This window comes from Gopherus flavomarginatus, chromosome 19 (assembly GCF_025201925.1).
Source record: "Gopherus flavomarginatus isolate rGopFla2 chromosome 19, rGopFla2.mat.asm, whole genome shotgun sequence".
In the NCBI taxonomy this organism is placed as follows: Eukaryota; Metazoa; Chordata; order Testudines; family Testudinidae; genus Gopherus; species Gopherus flavomarginatus.
Window position 1 is genome coordinate 12971520 of NC_066635.1, and position 16987 is coordinate 12988506.

Here is a 16987-nt window from a genome sequence, read left to right on the forward strand (position 1 = left end):
GAGCCAGCCCTGCTCCCCCATGACCCCTCCCCCCGAGCCAGCCCTGCTCCCTCATGGCCCTGTTCCCCCGAGCCAGCCCCCTCGTGACCCCGCTCCCCACTGTGCCCCATGACCCCTCCCCCCGAGCCAGCCCTGCTCCCCCATGAACCCTCCCCCCGAGCCAGCCCTGCTCCCCCATGACCCCTCCCCCCGAGCCAGCCCCCTCGTGACCCCGCTCCCCACTGTGCCCCATGACCCCTCCCCCCCGAGCCAGCCCTGCTCCCCCATGGCCCCTCCCCCCGAGCCAGCCCTGCTCCCCCATGGCCCCTCCCCCCGAGCCAGCCCTGCTCCCCCATGGCCCTGTTCCCCCGAGCCAGCCCCCTCGTGACCCCGCTCCCCACTGTGCCCCATGACCCCTCCCCCCGAGCCAGCCCTGCTCCCCCATGAACCCTCCCCCCGAGCCAGCCCCCTCGTGACCCCGCTCCCCATTGTGCCCCATGACCCCTTTCCCCCTGAGCCAGCCCTGCTCCCCCATGACCCTCATTCCCGAGCCAGCCCCCCATTACCCTGTTCCCCATTGTGCCCCCATGACCCCTTCCCCCCGAGCCAGCCCTGCTCCCCCATGACCCTCATTCCCGATCCAGCCCCCTTGTGACCCCGCTCCCCATTGTGCCCCCAATGACCCCTTTCCCCCTGAGCCAGTCCTGCTCCCCCATGACCCTCATTCCTGAGCCAGCCCCCCCTGAGCCAACCCTGTTCCCCATTGTGCCCCCATGACCCCTTACCCCCCCCGAGCCAGCCCTGCTCCCGCCATGACCCTCATTCCCGAGCTAGCCCCCCCCGAGCCAACCCTGTTCCCCATTGTGCTCCCATGACCCCTTACCCCCCCGAGCCAGCCCTGCTCCCCCCATGACCCTCATTCCCGAGCTAGCCCCCCCTGAGCCAACCCTGTTCCCCATTGTGCCCCCATGACCCCTTACCCCCCGAGCCAGCCCTGCTCCCCCATGACCCTCATTCCCAAGCTAGCCCACCCTGAGCCAACCCTGTTCCCCATTGTGCCCCCATGACCCCTTCCCCCCCAAGCCAGCCCCGCTCCTCAGGGTGACTGTTATTCCTGAGCCAGCCCCCCCATGACCCTGTTCCCCATTGTGCCCCCATGATCCCTTCCCCCCGAGCCACCCCTGCTCCCCCATGACCCTGTTCCCCATTGTGCCCCCATGACCCATTTCCCCCCGAGTCAGCCTTGCTACCCCCGTGATTTTCATTCCCAAGTCATCCCCCCGTGATCCCACCCCCATTGTGCCCCTATGACCCCTTCCCCCCCCCGAGCCAGCCCCGCTCCCCACCATGACCATTATTTCTGAGCAAGCCCCCCCATTACCCTGCTCCTCATTGTGCCCCCATAACCATTCCCCCTCAGAGCCAGCCCTGCTCCCCACTGTGACCATTATTCCCGAGCCAGCCCTCCCGTGACCCTGCTCCCCATTGTGCCCCCATGACCCATTTCTCCGCTTAAGTCAGTGCCGTTTCACCCCCCGTGACTGTTATTCCTGAGCCAACCCCCCCGTGACCCTACTCTCCATTGTGCCCCCATAACCCATTTCCCCACAAGAGCCAGCCCCGTTTGTCCTGTGATCATTATTCCCAAGCCGCTCCCATTGTGCCCCCATGACCCATTTCCCCCCCAAGAGCCAGCCTCAGATACCCCCTGTGACCTAGCCCCCAGCCGGTCCTTTTATACCCCCAACATGATCCAGCCCCACCCCCCCATGATTGAATTATTCCTCCGTTGCCCCACCAGGACTGAGCCCCCTGCCCCATATCTCCAAATCCCATTTTTGCCCCACCTCCAGTCTTCCCTCGTTAGGTTCTGCCCTCCCTTCCCCCTCTCTCTGACACTTTCTCTTTCAGCCCCTGCCAGTAACCTTCTGCTCTCACCATTTCTCTTTTGGGCCATATGGGGCTGGCAGCGTTTCATCCTAACAAAATACATGAGTGTCAGTTGTTGCAGTGGCCGGGAATCCTGCTGCTTGCTCTGTGTCTCTGTTTGCCTTTGGCAGCCAACCTGTGTCTGCGCACTGTTTGGAAATATAGGTGGTGCTGTGCACTCTTTCTACAGTCGGTGGTTGCTCTTTCGCATTGGAAGAAAATGTTATATAATTGTATATTTATTATTTGCTGAACAAAACAATTTCATAGCAGAAAAAGTTAAAAAAATTTGATTGTATACTTTGTAGAAACAAGAGCCAGAGCTCCATTGCTGAGTAACTGAAAGGACCATGCTGGGCAAATATTCCATCTTAAATGATAAAATAAGGCTTTCTGGAAGTTGATGATTTGTAGTAGGAATGCCCTGTTGTGTATTGTGGCTTGTATGCACATAGACTAAAGTATATGCATGTTCTCTATTTACTAACCTTGTGCTAATGAAGCTTTGTAAATTTCATCATACATATGTGTGCACACTATCCTTACTTTACTGACCTAACTGAAAAGGGCTTTCAACTTTACAGCCATTTCTTCCCTTTCAGAAAAGGCTGTGATCAACCATTAGAAACTGCTTCCAGTATTAGCAGAAATGCAAAGGATTTTCTAACAGGGTTTGGCCTCCTAGCGGCTCTCTTTGTTTTCTGTAGAACTGGTTTTTCCCCTTGAATCTGAATTTTATACAGCATGTTGACGCAGGCAGGAGAATGGAATTCAGTGATGCTGCCTTTCCATAGCTGTCAGATACTTAGGGGGAGGAAAGATGGAAGATAGAGTTAGTAACTTGGGTCATTTGGAGAATCGCATCAATTATAGGAGCTTTACTTCTGTGTTATGGAGCCAACGTTATCATTTAGCAATATTGTAAGATCTCTCCTAAAATTACAATTCCTAAAACAGAGCAGCTGTTTATTTCTTGGTTCCTTATCAGGACAGAAATCATACTTCCCTGTTATTCCAACTTTGAATTTAACTTATACATAAAACAAAATATTGTTATAAAATCTTTGATTAACCTGTATATTGCAAGACCTCTGCTAGTTTAATGTTAATACAGCAGGGAATCCTAGAACATGATACTAAATAGTAATAAAAATACTCTAAAAGTAAATTGATTTATTTTAACCAATGTCATATGCGTGTGGTTTTAATCTATAGGACAGATGTGACTTACTCTCATCAGAAAAAAAATCCTATAAAAATTGATTAACATGATCCTAAAAGTGCAGAGGTGTTTTAGACTGTTTGGCCAAGATTGTCAATTAAGCTGTTAAGTAGGAAGACTGTCATATAATATTGATCTGTGGGTATTACTTCACTATCTGAAGTTAGTATAAATGTATGCGTTAGGGATGTAAAAGGCAGCTTGTGTATATAAATGTTTAATAATCTTTTGCAGTATTACACTTACGTGGGCGTAAGTCAGTACAATTCCAGAAATTGCTCATGTCATTTGTATCTCTTTAGAAATGACCTAATTAGTTAAATTTATTCTGCAGACGCAGGGAAATGTACTATATAAATTCAGCCCTTATGAAATAAAGTAATAAACTTCTTCAGGAGAATGGAACTATATGGTACTGTATTAGAAAGAGTTGTGCACCTGGGAGGTATGTAACATAAACTACAGTTCTGTCATTGCTAATGGGTATATTGCAGGTTTACTGTTGGAACAAATGTAATATGAGGGTGTATGATGCACACATAAAATATCAAATATATTTCTATATATTTTTAAATTGGCAGTAAGCAGCAGTTTTAATGTGTCAAGATGCAATCTGATAACTTTTTCTGGAATGTAAGCATAAACAATGTGTTCCAGAACACCCAAATATGTTCCTGAAAATATGCGATATATATCTGTGTATAAAAATATGAAGTATATGTAATTATAGCCGAGACTCACGTAATGCTATAGTTAACTGAATCACAAATCACGTTATATTCTTGTCTTAAATATTTTCATTAAATTGGCTTATCTGATTTCAAATGAGAAGGGCAACTCCCCCTGATCCCAGTACAGTAATCTTATGTTTGGTGCTCTGTTTGGTACTTTTGTAGTTGAATGGAGAAATCAGTTGGTTTAGTTCTTCACTTTTGATATTCGGGAACAAATAACTATAAGTAACAATGGTTGTCACAGAGTTAGTAGAAGGTAAGGTTTGTTACCATGACAGATTGTAGGAATGATGGTGGAGAAATATTTCAGGTTACAAACTGAAGCAGAAAAAACAAAAGGAAAATGTCTGTCTTCGTCCTTAACCCACTGATTAACTTTTTATGTATCTGTAGCATATGTGATACATGCACCTTTAACTGTCCCTCCAATATCTGATTGTTGTGGGACAAATTACATGCAAATAGCCAGATGTCATTAAATGTATATATGTGTGTCTTCCACTATACGGAAACCTCAAATTCAGCAGTGATATAAATTGACAGTTGAAAAACTTAATTTACTTTTTTCTAGTTTTCTCACCACTTCAACGATTTTAAGAAAAGTTTGTCTTAAGAGTATAGATTTGGGACTTGGATCTCTTTTATGTATATTGTAAGAGAACTAGGAGATTAGAATAATACATAAAGAAAGTGATGGAAAGAGGCCATCACTTTTTGGGGTGTGTGGAGGGAAATTGAATAGTTTTCTCACTAGGAAACTATATTAAGGATTAAAGTGATTGCTATGTACTAGTCCTTCATGTAAACAAAATGCCAGTGTCATGTAAATGGGGAAAGAAAATGAAAAAGGAGAGACAACAATATAATGAAAACAATCATAGAGCTTGGAAAGACTGTATATTCTGAATGACTGAGCATAGTATTAGAAGTCAGGACCTCTGTTTTCCTAATTCTGGTTCTGCTATTGATTTGTGACCTTGGGCAAGTTATTTAATTTCTTTGCTTCTGTTTCCCAATCTGTAAAATTGGGATAATACATATTTACCTGCACCGCAATGATGTCATGAGAATTAATGTTTGTATATTGCTTTGTACATATATAATGCTACTGAAATATTAATTTTTTCAGAGTGAAGGGGAAGAGTGGTTTATAATGTCCCTCATTGAATGGTCTGTTAAATGAGCCTTTCTCGAAAGGAGCAGTTTGTGTAGCTGTTTTAAGTGGTGTACAATAAATACTTCAGTTATGTTTCTCAGTGTAGTGCTATAACATTTTGTTTCAGTTAACTTGCCTATACATTCTTCTTTGTAATGAACATACTTGAAAAATCAAAGGCAGATCAGCTGGTTGAATTAAAGGATCTGTGGAATTCATTTAAGCCCTTTCTTTGTGTGCCTTTTGGAAAGGTTGCTGTAAACTCATACAGATATGTGATTGTTCCTAGCATTTCATTACTGTTGAAATGGGTTTAAGCTAGATCAGTGGTTGTCAGTCAGGGGTATGCAGAAGTCTTCCAGGAGTACATCAACTCATCTAGATATTTGCCTAGTTCTACAACAGGCTACATTAAAAGCACTAGCAGAGTCAGTACAAACTAAAATTTCTTAGATGACTTGTTTATACTGCTCTGTATACTATACACTGAAATGTAAGTGCAGTATTTATATTTCAGTTGATTTATTTTATAATTATATGGTACAAATGAGAAAGTCAGCATTTTTCAGTAATAGTGTGCTGTGACACTTATATTTTTATGTTTGTTTTATTTGTAAGAGGGTAGCTTTTAAGTTTGGTGAAGCTTGGGGTACACAAGATGAATCACACTTCTGAAAGGAGTATGGGGGGTAATCTGGAAAGGTTGAGAACCACTGATCTAAATCAATTCCACTGACACCTGTAGGTACCTTTTAAAAACAATATTACAAAAATATTTTTGTTTCAAAGGGATTTCTTAGGGATCTTCAGTATTTCTTGCTGTCCTAATGGTCTTACTGTTGGGATGATTCCTTATAGAAAATACTGAGTCAATAGTAATGATCTGAGACAAAGTACTTTAGGAGAATATCACTGCTAGAATTATCTAAATTGGACCAAAGAGAGAGAAGCAAAAGGCTGGCTGTATAAAGGTACAGAAATAAACAGCCAGATTCCAGAAATGAAATGACTGAGTTTAAACCAAGTGTAATTTGGATGAATGTTTCCCCTCTGGAGCTGGTTTAATGAATTCTGGGGATGGGTGAAGTGTGGTGGGCAGAAGAAAACGTGTCCCAGTCCTGTATTTCACTTCATGTTAAAATGGCTAATGCTTGTAATTAAACTCTTTGTAGATGTCCTAGCTCAATACAATTGACATTTTGGTCCACCTGGTAACATTTTTGTTACATCCTGTAAGAACGTGATAGTAATTTTTTGCCTGTTGATTAGTCTAGTGACTTCTGTAGTGCCTGATTTCCTGCTGCCCACAGAGTATTTGGTGGCGGGGTAGAACCTTTGTTCTACACAAGAAGGCTTAAGAATCCTTTACAACAGGTTTTTGTAGCAGCTTAAAGGACAAAACTGGACCTGGGCAGGACTGGAAGAAAGGGTATGATCTAAGCAGATAAGGAGCCTGTCAGTTTTTCTATGTTTTTTATCTCAGCTAGAGGCAGATTTGACTGGATAGGCTTCAGCTCTTTGAGCAAAATAAACAAGGGCTGTCCACAGAGACGATAGCCAGCCAGGGATTACTTAAGCCTCCCTCTATTGAGCAGGGTAACAGACTGGTTCAAAGAACTAAGTGTCAGCAAAGCAGAGGCTTCTGGGGGTTCCTGTCTCATTTCCTCTCCTGCCTCCCAGGAGGTCTGGCAGAAGTAAGTTGGATGGAAGAAAACACATAACTGCCCAGGCATGTATCATCAGCCACTGCTGTCAACAGTCTCTTCTCAAAGCTCCAGGCCATGGAGGAAAGGGTAGAAAAGCAGCTTGGACCTGAATGACCAATTAATTGGGCCACTTGGCCCACATCATCCTTTCAATCCACTCCTTCCTGCTGTATTTTTACCAGGAGATTATTTAGCTCCTTTTACAGCTTCTATTGGCAGGTTTAGCTCAACATCTCTGGGTACCAGAGGTTAACTTCACCAGAATGGTCACTGGACTGCTCCTTGACCTCAGACCTTGCAGAGCTGAGATTTGTAAACTTTTGGGATGTGGATTTGTGAGCAAGAGCAAGCCCTGTTGTTCGTCAGAGACACAGGCCAAGAGACTAAGGAGCAAGGGGAAGACCTCTTTCTAAAAAGGAAAGCCAAACTTTAGGGTGTGTGGGGTAAAAGGTTTTCCAAGACACAAGTAAATCCTCAGAGAAGTTGGAGAGCCCTATTTTTCCTTCATAGTTGAAGTGGAAATCTAATAGGCGGAGACATAAACCAAAGAACTGCCCAGAACAGGGCAAAGCTATCTTGAATTGTCTATACCTGCTGAGGGAGAAACTAGTCATTGTTCTCCTGTCTGGCCCCTTTATCTGAGTCGTATCAGGGGAATGAACAGGCTCCAGGGAAAATGACCAAAGGCTTGATGGCCTGATAAAACAAAGCCAGATGTTATAAGGCAAACCTTCCTCCCAGCAATTCTCTTCAGAAGCACTTTGGCCAAAAACTAAGAGGCATACCACTCAGGAAAAGCAAGATAAGTCATAGAAATCTAAACAGTCATAGGTGGCGAGTTATTTGGGCCTGTGGTTCCCATGCTCCATCAATACTTAGGAAAGTGGATCCGGCTCCATCAGTTTTTCGGCTTGCTGCACTTCAGGAGGACACAGGGCCCAGGGTGGCCTGGGAGGTTTGCAGGGGGGCCAGTGCCGGCAACAGCAGCAAGCGACATGGCCATAACCCGCTCCACCCTGCTGGCTCCTGGTGTCGCTCATGGGAGGGAGCAGAAGCCAGAAAGAGGCAGGGCCGGGGCTTGGAGGAAGGGATGGAATGGGGGCGGAGCAGGAGTGGGCTGGAGGTGGATCGCTGCTGCCGCTATCTTCCTGGGCTGTCCTGGACCCCATTTGCCCCCCAAAGCGTGGGGCTCAGGGCAGTTGCCCTAGTCTATCCTATGGATGGGATGGCTCTGTTCTGGCCACCACCAAAAACTATGATAACTTGGCACCCATGAGTACAACTCCAGTTTGTCTTTTTGGGAAGAGGCCCAGCTATCAGAATTTGAGCCAGAGATTCAAGAGAAGGAAGTGGAGGACAAGCTAACTGTTCCAGAATATTTGACACCTTTAGAAGGGCAGTAGCAATACTGTTCCCCTGTTCGTTCACCTTTCTAGAAAGTTGTCTGTGGCCGAACAGTAGCTATAGCAAAGGATTAAATTTGACGCTCACTTGCTCCTTTCTCCTAACTCAGGTTTGAATTTTAAAATGTACTGGACTGCTTAAACGCAGTAGTGAGCACCAGCAGCTCCACTTTTCTTAAATAAGAACTTTTTTTTAAATTATTCCAATGTAATACAATGGGAAGTGAAGTATTGTTATCCTACTAACATTAACGTGGCATGTACTGGACTTTGCTGGTGTAACCACTTACTGTGGCTGAGTTCATGACTGTATAGAATTTAACTGACTTCATATTTTTAGATATATTCAGTATGTGCAATGGGAGAGAATTAATCACTCACTCTGCTTTGTTAGCATCCCCTGTGGTCAGGGCCGGCACTACCATTTAGGCAGCCTAGGCAATCGCCTAGGGCGCCAGAATTATTGGTGGGCGGCATTTTGCCGGAGGGGGCGGCAGGCGGCTCCGGTGGAGCTGCTGCAGTGGTGCCTGCGGAAGGTCTGCTGGTCCGCGGCTCTGGCGGAGCAGCCGCAGTCCTGCCTGCGGACGGTCGGCTCCTCGCGTGGCTCCGGTGGACCTCCCACAGGCACGACTGCGGCAGCTCCACCAGAACCGTGGAGCACCGGACCCTCCGCAGGCACCACTGCGGCAGTTCCACCGGAGCCGCGGGACCAGCGCACGGGGCGGCGAAATTGCCGTCCACCTAGGGCGCTCAAACCCCTAGCGCTGGTCCTGCCTGTGGTGGATTCATGGCTCTAATGCTCTCTGTGAATAAATTCATTTACTTGTACTTCTGGACAAAAGTACAAAGTGTGGCTAGGATTACAGGGGAGAGAGTTAAAACAGGCTTTATGAGTTTCAGCAAAAATTGTGGAATATATTCTGCAGTAGGCTTGATGTATACGTGGGTTTTCTATAAATATTCCAGTTGGAAACACTTACTGCAAACTGATGCCTCTAATGGTTCATATTATGATAACCAGAAGTCCCTTGGGACAATCAGTACTCCTGACATGTAAATTAGACTATAATCTAAACCTTAAATAGTATTAGTTATTCAGTTTGTGCAGGGCATTTAGCATACTATGAATATGAAATATTTTACATTATATTTTTCATATTTAGATTTTCTGCTAATTTATTTGATTTACCAAATTGTGAATGTACATGTAATGAGTCTCTCTCTCTATACACACACACGTGTATGTGTATATATACATCAAAATTTCAGTACATAGGAATATATTGCACATGTTCTATAATACCAGTGGTATTTACTGGGTAATATTTGACTTAAAATATATTTTTGCATTTAGAGATGTTTAGATTATTATTAGGTATAACATAAGGAGGGGAGGAGCAGATGTAACTGAAGCCATCAGAGATCCGAACATGCCCACACTGGCTTGCTTTAAGTCTGTTAATTGTTTTTTGTTTTCTGTTAAAAATATACTTTGGAAGACGCATGATATTTAACTATAGATCTTTTTGTATATCTGATGCCCCTAGAGGCTCAATTAAAGGCATAAATTTATTCAAAACTAACCAGTATCTAATATGTACAAATACGGACCATATCCTAGAAATGTGGTTTTACAATATTAATGGGGAAATACGTATCTTTAGAATAAGGTTATATTTCTTTGCCATGAATTTTCTTAGTGTGCTCTCTTGGAATGTGAGGGGACCTAATCAACTTTCCAAAAGAATTAAAATCCTGAGATTCCTCAGACCAAACAAGTGCCATGTAGGTTTATTGCAGGAAACTCATCTAGGAGAAATAGATGCTGATAGCTGTTGAGTATCTTTCATCATTGAATTCTAAGAGCAGAGACACATCCATCTTAGTTTGAAAAATATAACTTCTTAATATATACAGTCTTGGTCTGGTTGTGAAGGAAGATGCCTTCTTCTTGAAGGTTGTTTCAACTCCAAATAGTTAATTCTAGGAAGTATTTACAATCCAAGTGGAGGTAATTCTGAATTTTTCAAAGACATTGCAGACATTCTTTTGAATAAAAAAGACATTCCTGCAATCCTTGGTAGTGATTGGAGTACTATGCTAGATAGACACCTGGACAAATCTAATTATATATGCTGCAGCTGTCAAAGCACAGTAGGCTATCCCTTGTTATTAATGAATGAACTTGATTTAAAAGATATATGGTAACTGAGACACCCTGAAGAGTGTGCCTATACATATTTCTGTACAGTACATTCGTCTTACTCCAGAACTGACTTTTTTCTTGTCTTCGGAACTGATTCCAGCATGCCTTAAAGTAACTATTGATAATATAATAACTTCAGACCATGCTCCAATTATGAGTAGATGCTGGTTACATACACATCATTAAAATCTTATAGGAGGAAATGAAACACTGCTACTAAGAGATGCAAAATTTTGTTCCGTAGTTGATTCAGTCATCTCTAACTTGATACAAGAAAATAAGTGCTCAGTTACCTAAGATACCATATCTTGGGAAGCTCTGAAAGCTCCTGAAAGGGGTGAATGCATAAAGCATGCCTCCCAGAAGAGGAGAGAGACACTCAAGTTATTAGAGACTCTGGCCAACAAAATAGATGAGTTGCAGAGAATGCACAAGACTGGCCAAATTAATGGAAACCTCCCATGCTCTCTAATCAACATGTAACATAAATATAATTAATACTTATCCAGCCAAGTTGAATTTAGACTCAAAAGGGTTAAACAAAGAGATTATGAATGGGGAGATTAAGCTGGTAAGCTGCTTGCCAGAAGACTTAAAATGGAACTAGCCAACAACAATATTTCTTCCTTATTACAAAAAGATGGGAGTGCATCATTAAACTAATAGATAAAATTACTTAAATTGATTATTTATATCAAGCTTTATATAAATCAGGCAACCAATTTAGCTCTAATAAATTTGATCATTTTGTTGAAGGCCTACCTTTTAATACCCTAACTGCTGAACAAATATTGTTTATGGACAAAGCTTTCACAACACAGGAGGTTGAACAGGCTTTAAAAAATATGAATTCTGGCAAGGCCACTGGGATGGATGGCTTTCTGGCTGATTTCTACAAAACAGTTTGTAATCAGCTATCTTCTGTTCTTTAAAAGGTCTTCACTGAAACATTTCAAAAAGGAACCATGTCTCGTGACATGAGAACTGCTTCAATTACTTCAATATTAAAGAACAACAAAGATGGCTATAACAGTGGCAAGTTCTGCCCCGTATCTCTGTTGAACACAGATTGCAAAGTAATTGCAAAAATTGTAGCAACATGACTGAACACCATCATCCCATGTTCATTAAAGGAAGATTGGCTGCTGCTGATACAAGAAAAATCACACTCTTGATCCAGCTCAGATGTCAGATGTTCCCTTATCTCTAGATGCAGAGAAAGCCTTTGGTAGGGTTGAACAGCCTTAACTAATGACTGTCCTAAAAAAAATTGCATTTTGACTAATATTCCTGAATGGGTCAGTACACTGTACAACTCTTCCCTCGCTTCACTATCAACTAATGGAAGTATTTCTCTCATATTTCAACAAGAAAGAGGGATATGACAGGGCTGTCCACTCTTATTCCTCCCTCTTAAATCTCTCGTGAATGACTGGCAATGTACATATATCAGCACTTAGCCGTTTAAGGTGTGACCTATAAATGAAAGAATACAAAATCCATTTAGATCCTGATGACTTCTTTATTATTGAAGAATCTATCTTCATCAATCCCATCATTATTGAATGTAGTTGATGTTTTTGGAAAGTTCTCTGGTTTTTGCATTAACGGGAATAAATCACAAGCAATGAATATGTCCAAAGATCAGATCCTTCTCATTTTCAGCATCATGCGTATTTGAAATGGGAGCAAAAAACTTATTTAAGTGTTAAGATTAGTCCTAATCTTCCCAAAATTGTTTCTGTAAATATGGACTATATAGTAAAAGAAATGTCCAAGGATGTAGAGAGGTGGCGTCTCCTCCCTCTGTTCGTACTGGGTAGAAGAGAAATAGCCGAAATGAATATCTGCCCAAGATTGACTTATATCATTAACCTATTGCCTTTCAAGGGCTCTCCCTCACTCTATGCTCAAATAAATAGGTTTATCATGCAATTTATATGGGATAAAAATCAGCCTTGCTTGTCATGCCAATAGCAACATGCCAACTTTTCACATGTCCTCTATACCTGTCAAAAAATGCATGGCTCTGGTCTCAAAAAATGTCTCGTTATCTTCCTTTCTCCAAGCTTGTGTATTTTAGCAATGCTGGATGAGTTGATATTACCAGTTAACACTGAGAAATGGATTGCAGTGATTCTTTTAGTGGCCAAAAAGGTTACTTTGAAAAAATGGAAATGAGCAATTCCTTCCTCATACACAGACTGGCTTAGTGAGCTCTCTACTGCTGCATTAGTGGGAAAAAATTACTGTAATAGAAATGCTTGGAAAAAATGAGAATATCTGGTCACACATGAAACTCTTGCATACTTTTGGAATTTAGTATATATCAGTCCCTAATACTCGTAGGTAATGTTCTCACATTTATCTATTTAGTCTCTTTAATAATTGATGCCCTGCATGATCTCTATGGATTCCTTTTTTAATTTTTTTATAGGTTTTTGCAAATAATGTTGAAATTTGTTGTTTGTTTGCTATTTCTATCTTGTGTATGTATTTATATGTTTCATTGTAGGCTTATATTTTACATAAAACAATAACAGTAAAGTTAAATAATAACGAAAAAAGCAAACCAAACCAATGTGCAGCACATAGGTCATAAGACACTATTGAATTCCAAGATGGAGAATTTTTCATTTTTTTTGGTTGTTAACTTACTTTAAATGTTATAAACGCTAACTCTTGTCATTTTTGATTACTGCATCTTTTTTGTAATTTCACAAGCTGATCAAAACCCAGGGCATGCCAGATTAGTGATCTAGCATCCACAAAAGGAGTCAATCATCTGAGTTACCAGTTAGGCGTGTTAACTTTTCATGTGTGGCTTTAGGAAATGCTTATCCAGTTGTTGCATTATATGCACATAACAAACCGTGTGATTGAAACAAAGTTACATATCATTAGTGATGCTGGTCTAAAATTCAGTTTTTGTTGCTAAGGTAACTTTACTGAGTACTTACATTTCTATTGCTTTGGTTTATTGAATCATTGACAGCTCACCAAGGCTTTTGTCAGCTCATTTGGGTTGCTGATCTGTATTTTCAGTTAGAATAAAAGTTGTGCAGGAAATTTTGAATGTCTAGTTAGTTAGTTCGTTCTTAGGCTGCTACTGTTTGAGGTCAGCCCCCTGAAATGTGCAGTGAAATTCATGAGGTTTATTCACAAACTGAAAAACTTCAAGTATTTTATATTTGTACAAATATTATTTGATATTTGAGCCAGGGATACAGGAGACTTGCTTGTTCCCACTGATCTAGCTGTGAGGAACAGCTCCCAGGAAGGGGATTGACCTAACTCAGATGCTGGGGAGGAGACTACCTAGTGGGTCAAGAGGTAGTGGGCCAATGGTTGGGTTTTAATGGGGGAATGTTTTGGGGAGCACTTTATTCAGGGTAAGTCACAAGTATTGCTGACTAAGATGGAAAATTTGTGAGGGAGACAGTCATTAAAATGTTGGCAGTACATCAGTGTTTAGAGCTCTTTAAAATTAAAAACATGTGCAATTCATATTGGTGATGTGAGCTATTTCAGCACTGGAGAAGAACAAGTGTTCCTTAAGTCTCAGTTAAGGTATATTATTTTTTAACAGCGTTTGAAGTTTGACAGTAATACTCAGGTCTTCAGGCCAGCTACTTCCTACAAGAGTCCAGTGCTGTTGAGCAGCAGATTGTAATACAGGAAATCTTTTACCAGTAACTTTGCATTTTGATGAAAAAATTGTATTCCTCCTTGTCATAAACAGATAAGTAAGAGTTAATAGAACAGAAGTACTTCATCTCTCTTTTGCCTGTAAAGGGTTAACAAGATCAGTGAGCCTGGCTGTCACTTGACCAGAGGACCAATCAGGGGACAGGATATTTCAAATCTTGAGGGAGGGAAGTTTGTGTGTGCTGTTAGTTTTTGGTGGTGGTTCACTCTGGGGGCTCAGAGGGACCAGACGTGCAACCAGGTTTCTCTCCAATCTCTTTGATACAGTCTCTTATATGTTCAGAATAGTGAGTACTAGATAGATAAGGTGAGTTAGGCTTATGTTTGTTTTTCTTTATTTGCAAATGTGTATTTGGCTGGAAGGAGTTCAAATTTGTATTTTGCTGAAAGAATTTTAATTTGTACTGTATACTTAGGCTGGGAGGGTATTCCCAGTGTCTATAGCTGAAAGACCCTGTAACATATTCCATCTTAAATTTACAAAGGTAATTTTTACTGTTTTTTCTTTCTTGAATTAAAAGCTTTTCTTGTTTAAGAACCTGATTGTTTTTTTCATTCTGGTGAGACCCCAGGGGACTGGGTCTGGAGTCACCAGGAAATTGGTGGGGAGAAAGGAGGGAAGGGGGAGAGAGAGGTTAATTTTCTCTCTGTGTTGGGATTACTTTCTCTCTCAGGGAGAGTCTGGGAGAGGGAGAGAGAAGGAGGGGGGAAAGTGAATTTTCCTCTCTGTTTTAAGATTCAAGGAGTTTGAATCACAGTGATCTTCCAGGGTAACCCAGGGAGGGGAAGTCTGGGAGAGGCAACGGTGAGGGAAAGGGTTTACTTTCCTTGTGTTAAGATTCAGAGGGACTGGGTCTTGGGGGGGACCGGACAAGGTTTTGGGAGGGACCAGAGTGTACCAGGCACTGGAATTCCTGGTTGGTGGCAGCGCTACAAGTACTAAGCTGGTAATTGAGCTTAGAGGAATTCATGCTGGTACCCCATCTTTTGGATGCTAAGGTTCAGAGTGGGGAATTATACCATGACACTCCTTACGGTATAAAGATCCAGAGTTTGCTTTGGCACCAGCAGCAGAATATTTTAGGATAGCAGAAACAGTAGGTTCACCAAAAAATTATCTTTAGAAAGGGGAACAAAGAGGACCTAGGGAATTAGAAACCAGTCAGACTAACTTCTGGAAGGGTAGTGGAGTAAATTATTAAACCATCAATTTGTAAACATCTGGAGAATAATAGGGTTATAAGAAATAGCCAGAATGTGTTTGTCAAGAAGAAATCATGCAAACTGGCCTATTTTCCTTCTTTGACAGGATTACTGGCCTGATGAATGTGGGAAACGGTAAATATGATGTATCTTGATTTTTAATAAGGCTGTTGATTTCATGTAACAAACTAAGGAAATTAGACATAGATGGAATTACTATAAGGTGGGTGTACAACTGATTGAAAGACTGTACTCTGAGTAGTTATTGATGGTTCTGTCATGGGAGGGGCCGACCTAGTAGGATTCTGGAGGGATCTATCCTGGGTCCAATACTATTTAATATTTTCATTAATGACTTGGATAATGGAGTGGAGAGTGTGTTTATAAAATTTGTGGATGACTCCAAGATGGGAGGGGTTGCAGGCACTCTGGATGGCAGGATTAGAATTCAAAAGGACCTTGACAAATTGGAGAATTGGTCTGAAATCAACAAGATGAACTTCAGTAAAGACAAGTCGAAAATGTACTACACTTGGGAAGAAAACATCAAGGGCACAACGACAAAATGAGGAATAACTGGCTAGGTGCTATTTCTACTGAAAAGAATCTGGGTGTTATAGTGGATGACAAATTGAAAATGAATCAACTATGTGATGCAGTTGCAAAAGAAGACACATCATGTTGGGGTGACCCGACCCGAAGTTGGGTAAATATAATTGTAACTTGAGGATTAGCAGGTTTTTGTTCCAAGATAGGCCCAGTAAGATTATTGTAAAATTATCATATAATTTGGGAACCCCAATGTGCACAGGTGCAACACTTACTCTGTAGGAACTCTTTCTATATATAAATATATGATTTATTAATTTAGCAAAGATTATACACACTTAAATTTAACAAAGCAGATATAGATAATACAGAAAGTACATTTGGACATGCATACTTACACCCTGATCTTTTATACTTAACCATTATCTTTATCACCATTATCATTCTCATCTTCCCTGGTGGCCATTATTCTGATCCTTGTCAAGGTCTACATTTTTTCAGCCTCTCTGCTGCCCCTGGGATGTTACTTTTATAGTAGATTAGGCTGACGCTGCCATGGCCAATGCATATTCAATAGAGGTCCTTATTTATATTTCCTCCCCTTAAGGTGTCCATTTTCTATAGGTTGGTATATGTATGATGTTACCCTATTAGCATACATGTCAATTTACTGTCATGGCAGCTTTGCGGTTGGAGATTCTGTCCGGAACTTTCTGGACGCTGGTGTCAGCTATGTTTTGTGCTGGGGTCAGCTGTGTTCTGTGGGTGGCTGATGTCGGTATTTTGGACAAAATACTCCCCCTTGCACGATACTTTTAGTTCACTATAACTTATGAGTTACTTAAGTTTATATATGCCAAAGGTTATCGGCCTCAAGCCTCACACTATTTACTAAAGCCAAATCTTACAGGATAAAAACCTGTAGGTTCTTTGCATACTACTAAATATGATAAAGCAGAATAACAAAGCAATTAATATAATACAGGTAAACTGGCCAACTGGGCTACAGGTGTATGAACAGGAATGTTGCATGTAAGACCTAGGAAGTAATTGCCCATCTCTACTCGGCACTCTGAGGTGTCAGCTAGAGTACTGTGTCCAGTTCTGGATGACACAATTAGGAAAAGTCTGAACAAATTGGAGAGGGTCTAGAGTAGAACAACAAAACGATAAAAGGTTTAGAAAACCTGAC

General features: G+C 41.7%; 1 protein-coding gene across 7 annotated transcripts in view; it reads left to right on the forward strand.

Moving 5' to 3' along the window:
* Window positions 1-16987, forward strand: part of TPST1 (tyrosylprotein sulfotransferase 1) — a 74594-nt gene that overhangs the window by 14401 nt on the left and 43206 nt on the right. The window lies entirely within an intron of this gene.